The sequence below is a fragment of the Lissotriton helveticus genome (genome assembly GCF_964261635.1).
Source record: "Lissotriton helveticus chromosome 1_1 unlocalized genomic scaffold, aLisHel1.1 SUPER_1_unloc_64, whole genome shotgun sequence".
In the NCBI taxonomy this organism is placed as follows: domain Eukaryota; kingdom Metazoa; phylum Chordata; class Amphibia; order Caudata; family Salamandridae; genus Lissotriton; species Lissotriton helveticus.
This window is the reverse complement of record NW_027611708.1, coordinates 185,013-191,157: the sequence shown is the minus strand read 5'-3', so window position 1 is coordinate 191,157 and position 6,145 is coordinate 185,013.

The window sequence follows — 6,145 nt, the reverse complement described above, 5'->3', positions numbered from 1 at the left end:
ATAACATAATGTGCAGTGTGCAGAGGCAGCAGAAAAGGAAAATGGCGTTTAAACTTGTAAAACGCTCATGCTAACTTAACACAGTGTGAAGGTATAATTACAAACACGTGACACTTTATAGACCAGCTATCCTAGGGGTAGCATGGACAGAGCAGTCTTAGGCTATAACTCTAGAGGGCGTGTAAAGCCAGCTGTTTTACCATTTGTAACCCCTTGAATACCAAATGAAAGGACACCACACAGGATATATATAAAATAATATATGTACTTATTCACTAACACACTCCTCTGAATTCTTTATTAAGCATGGGCGGATTTTACGAATTGGCAATCCGCGAACTTGCATATTTACGGATTCGCAATCCGCAAAATCCGCGAACTCTCGCGAATTTTTTTTTTTTTTGTGTTCGCAAGGATTTCTGCCAGTACGCAAGGGTTCTGTACCAGTTCGCAATTGCGAACTTACTTGTCGGCTCGCAACGGCCGCGACTATGTTGTTTCTACATCTGGTTCATCATCACAGGTTCACAGCACCCTCTGTTTCACCACTGCCACCCTCTGGTACACCCATGCCACCCTCTGGTACATCACTGCCACCCTCTGGTTGGTTTATCACTGTAGATTATGGGGGTGAAAAAAAGCAAGCACACCTGCCCTGCTTCAACTGACATGAATTAATTTGGGGTTAATTAATGTGTCACTGAATTTAAACTTCCAGTCTGGCTGGCACCTGCTTCCTTATCTGTAATTTGCTGAACTCTGAAGGGGCCCCTCAGGAAGCACTACAGGGAATGGTTACTAATGATAAGATTGAACTTTTGCACCTGCTGAGTGCTTTCAGTTTTGTCTGCAATTGCTTTCTGTTGCAGTGTAATGTTTTTAACAGGACCTTTGTTGTATACTTGTAGCTATTCTCTGAGCCTGCTGTGAGGGTCAGAGCAGGGTCAGAGAATTGTTGCAAGTAGGCAAATGAACTCTGAAGGGGCCCCTCAGGAAGCACTACAGGGAATGGTTACTAATGATAAGATTGAACCTTTGCACCTGCTGAGTGCTTTCAGTTTTGCAAAAATCCAAATATCCAGCAGCATCCACAAAAGTAATCCTTCCAGGTCAAGATCCAAATCAAAGTGACCAGCACATGAAGAAAGCACTGGGAGGAGCCTGGTGGACAGGAACAGGAAGTTGGAGACTGTGGGGCACTTCCTTCCTCCCACCCCCACCCCCCAAAATGGACTCCTTGCAAAGAAAAAGTGCAGGCAAATGTCAACCTGAGGAGTTATTCTGATAAAAATCATAATTTTCAAGGTTTATGCTGCCTGCTGGTGGATTTCTTGTGCGAAATTGCAAAATTTGCAATCTCGCGATTGCGAGATTGTCGCTGCCCGCCGCATCTACGTGTTCGCAAGTATTTACTCCCGCGAAATTGTATAGTATTCTAGTTGGCAAGTGCGACCAAGCAAAAAATCCGCTTCGCACGGATTTTACGAATTTTCGGCAAGTTCGCGAGAGTTTGCGGATTGCGAATTTACCGAAAATCCACAAGCGGAACGGATTTTACGCCCATGCTTACTCTTTATGAGGACAGAGGCAAAAGCACATAACAAGTTACACTTAGAAATACTTTAAATAGCACAATTTACAGTTAGGCCCTAGGGGTGTGTAAAACCATATACTAATTTAAGTGGTATAAGAACCACGACTTGTGAAAGGAGAAGGCCTAGGGCATCGCTGGGGCTACACTATCTGACCCTTAGGTTAGGAGTAGGAGGCCCACAGGCGGCGCGTGCAGAGTCGGAACACTCACGCGGGAGTCAATAGAAAGTCTAAGGGGACTTAAAAGGTAAGTAATTATAGTTTTAGGACACTTCCGGTTTAGATAGGAGGAAACTACAAGCAAATCTGAACACTAGGATAGTCAATCCATACAGGAGCACTGAAGTACTCGCTTTACCTCACCCACGGGCTGCGGGTGCATAGGTGTCAAAGTGTGTCGGGTTTCGCCGTTGATTCCAATGGAGCCGTGAAGAAAGATGCTGCAGGCGACCAGGAGGAAGATGTCCGGGTGGATCCAAGGGTGGATCGAAGTTGAAGAAGGACCTAAAAGCAGAGGGGACAGAGTCTAGGTCACTAGCCAGTGACCGGGTGGAACCAGGAAGAAACCAGACGTCGTCGAGGAGCAATCAGGTGCTGTCGTGAAGCTGGTCTCTGCAGCCACGCGGACCAGGAGGGGGGACGACCAGGCGCTAGCGAGGAGCTGTCCCACGAAGGTTCTCGCAGAAGGAGGGGTCGACTTCAAGATCGGAGCCAACAAGCCTAAGCAAAGGCAACCCACCCAGGATACACAAAAGGCTTCTGGTGCAGACCAGGAGGGTCTGAGGTACTTCACCTTTTCAGGGAAGCAAGTGCCAGTCTGGAGCAACCAGACCAGCAATGGATTTCTTAAAGGATAGTCGTCACAGGGCTACTAGCCAACTGGCCAGCAACCGGGACAACGCGTCAAGTAGAACACAAGCAGAAGGGCCCCACGCAGAACACGTGGAATGTGGAGGGCTGATCTTCGGTGCAGGTGGTGCTCCGTGTCGGGCTGTCTCAGTCCCCAGTGCACAGCTACGAGGATGCCTCAGGAGCTGCGCTGGTAGGAAGAAGAAGGACTTTTCAAGATGTCCGGTCCACGAGGTCCAACGCCGTCCACGGTGCTCAGCTGTGCTGGAGTCGTGCAGTGGGGTCAGAGGGCTCAGGGAGTCAGGATCTTGTGAGGCACTGCGCTCGGGTTCCGGCGGGAACGGGGGAAAAGCAAGCCTTCAAGTTGCTGGATGGTGCCTGGTTGCCCAGGGTGGTCACTCCTTGGCCACAAGGGAGATTCTTCAGTCTTCAGCTCAGGTGAATGTCGAAGGGTCCAGAGTTTCGTCTTCAGTTCGATTCCAGGATTAATCTAAAGTCTCCTGGGTCAGCTCCTATCTTTATACAACTAAAGTGGGCTGGTTTACCTACTAGGTCCCTCCTATGGGTGGGACAAGGAAGGAGGTTGGTTACACCCCCTTTCCTTTCTCCAGTTTCGCGCCAGAGCTGGGGCAGGGGTGCCCCAGCAACCGGTTTGAACTGGGGTATGCATGGAGCACCTAGAGTGCTCCAGGCAGTGTCTGTTTCTTTTCAACCCTCCCTGTCCTAATACACAAACTAGGAAACCTATTGTCCAGGCCTCCCTAGCTGGAAGGACTCCCAGCAGCAGAAGGTCAGACTTGTGTCTGGGGCAGCAGCGTCCATTTTGTAACGCTGGGGCTCTGGTTAACTTTAACCGTGATCGTCAGAACTAACATGTCTTCCCCGTCTAGAAGGGTGGAATGCTACCCCCGTCGCCAGAATTGGCGAGGGGGTAGTATTCTAAAGTGTATGACACCTTACACGACATGTTTCGATAAAGCCAACCCAAAGTTATTATTAACAGCTATAAGGAAGTAGTTCCGAACGCTGCAGACAGGCTCAGCTCATGCTAGAGCACCATCTCACATATAACCAAGCACTCTGCCTTCAGGATTGTTAAGGCCTGCCATAGGAGTGACTTATAGGTTACTATGTATCTATATGTATGTAGGTATAGGAATACTACACCTAAGCAAGGGGTAATTACACGACCTTGCCCCAGCTGAGTGATCAGCCAGTTGTGTCTATTTCGGTGGCCAGCCAGGGGTGGCATAATACATGCTGCAGCCCCTGGTAGGCCTTGGTTGTACCTATGCCCTGAGTACCTAGGGTACACTATACAGGGACTCATAAGGTGAACCAATATCCAATTGTGTATGTATCTAAGGTACATGGAGTCGATTTTAAGGAGAGAGCCAATAGCCTGGGGCCCTGAATAGCAGGATCCCAGGCCAACTAAGTCGAAAACCAGCTAAACACTAGGCACAAAGTTGGGGGTAACCATAGTCAGATATCCACCTTCCTACAGTGTAATTTCTTATGGCGCTTGTAACCATCTCTACCTCTGAATCTTTTCTGACATTTAGAGCACTGATAATTTTATTCACCAGTGTGGATTCTCACATGTTCAGTGAGATGAGATTTTTGGCTGAAACATTTTTGGCATTCGGAGCACTGATAAGGTTTTTCCCCAGTGTGGGTTCTTATATGGTGAGTGAGCTTGGATTTTTCACTGAAACATTTGTGGCATTCAGAGCACTGATAAGGTTTTTCCCCAGTGTGGGTTCTTATGTGCCGTGTGAGACTACTTTTTATACTGAAACATTTCTGGCATTCAGAGCACTGATAAGGTTTTTCCCCAGTGTGGGTTTTTATATGCAACGTGAGATGTCTTTTTTCATTGAAACATTTCTGGCATTCGGAGCACTGATAAGGTTTTTCCCCAGTGTGGGTTTTTATATGCAGCGTGAGAGGTCTTTTTTCACTGAAACATTTCTGGCATTCAGAGCACTGATAAGGTTTTTCCCCAGTGTGGGTTCTTATGTGCCGAGTAAGATTGCTTTTTTCACTGAAACATTTGTCGCATTGAGTGCACCGATAACGTTTTACACATGTGTGGGTCCTTGTATGTTTAGTGAGTCTCATTTTGTCACTGAAACATCTCCGGCATTCAGAGCACTGATAAGGTTTTTCCCCAGTGTGGATTCTCACATGTACAGTTAGAAGTGATTTACGGTTGAAATGTTTTGGGCATTCAGAGCACTGATAAGGTTTTTCCCCAGTGTGGGTACTTATGTGCTTTGTGAGACTACTTTTTAAACTGAAACATTTCTGGCATTCAGAGCACTGATAAGGTTTTTCCCCAGTGTGGGTTCTTATATGCAGAGTGAGACTGCTTTTTACACTGAAACATTTGTGGCATTCAATGCACTGATAAGGTTGCTCCACAGAATGGGTCATTGCATGATGAGAAAGACTTTGTTTGTTACAAAACCTTTTCTGGCATTCAGAGCACTGATAAGGTTTTTCCCCAGTGTGGGATCTTATATGCACTGTGAGATAGCGTTTTTCATTGAAACATTTCTGGCATTCAGAGCACTGATATGGTTTCTCTCCAGTGTGGGTTATTATATGCCGAGTGAGACTGTTTTTGTCAATGAAACATTTCTGGCATTCTGTGCACTGATGAGGTTTTTCCCCAGTGTGGGTTCTTGTATGCTGAGTCAGAGTGCTTTGATTACCGAAACATTTCTGGCATTCAGAGCACTGATAAAGTTTTTCCTTAGTCTTAGAGTGGTAGCTTGTATGCTGAGTGAGACTGCTTTTGTCTTTGAAACATTTCTGACAATCCGGGCACTGATAAGGTTTGTCCACAGAGTGGGTTATTGCATGTCGAGATAGACTCCGTTTTTTACAAAAACTTTTCTGGCATTCAGAGCACTGATAAGGGTTTTCCCCAGAGTGGATTTTCATATGTTCAGTGAGATGAGATTTTTGGATGAAACATTTTTGGCATTCGGAGCACTGATAAGGTTTTTCCCCAGTGTGGATTCTTATATGCTCAGTGAGATTGCATTTTTGGCTGAAACATTTCTGGCATTCAGAGCACTGATAAGGTTTTTCCCCAGTGTGGGTTCTTATATGCTGAGCGAGACTGCTTTTTTCACTGAAACATTTGTCACATTCAGTGCACCGATAACGTTTTACCCAAGAGTGGGTCCTTGTATGTTTAGTGAGTCTCATTTTGTCACTGAAACATCTCTGGCATTCAGAGCACTGATAAGGTTTTTCCCCAGTGTGGAATCTCACATGTGCAGTTAGAAGTGATTTAAGTTTGAAATCTTTTGGGCATTCAGAGCACTGGTAAGGTTTTTCCCCAGAGTGGATTCTCATATGTTCAGTGAGATGAGATTTTTGGTTGAATCTTTTTTGGCATTCAGCGCACTGGTAAGGTTTTTCCACAGAGTGGGTTAATGCATGTCGGTATAGACTCAGTTTGATACCAAACCTTTTCTGACATTCAGAGCACTGAAAAGGTTTTTCCCCAGTGTGGATTCTTATATGCTCAGTGAGATAAGATTTACGCCTGAAACTTTTTTGGCATACTTTGCACTGAAAGTGGTTTCCCCCTGTGTGCATTCTGTCAAATTCTGTGAGATAAGATTTATAGCTGTATCTTTTTGGACACAGGTAACTTTTTTCCCCAACTTCGGTTATTTTGCCT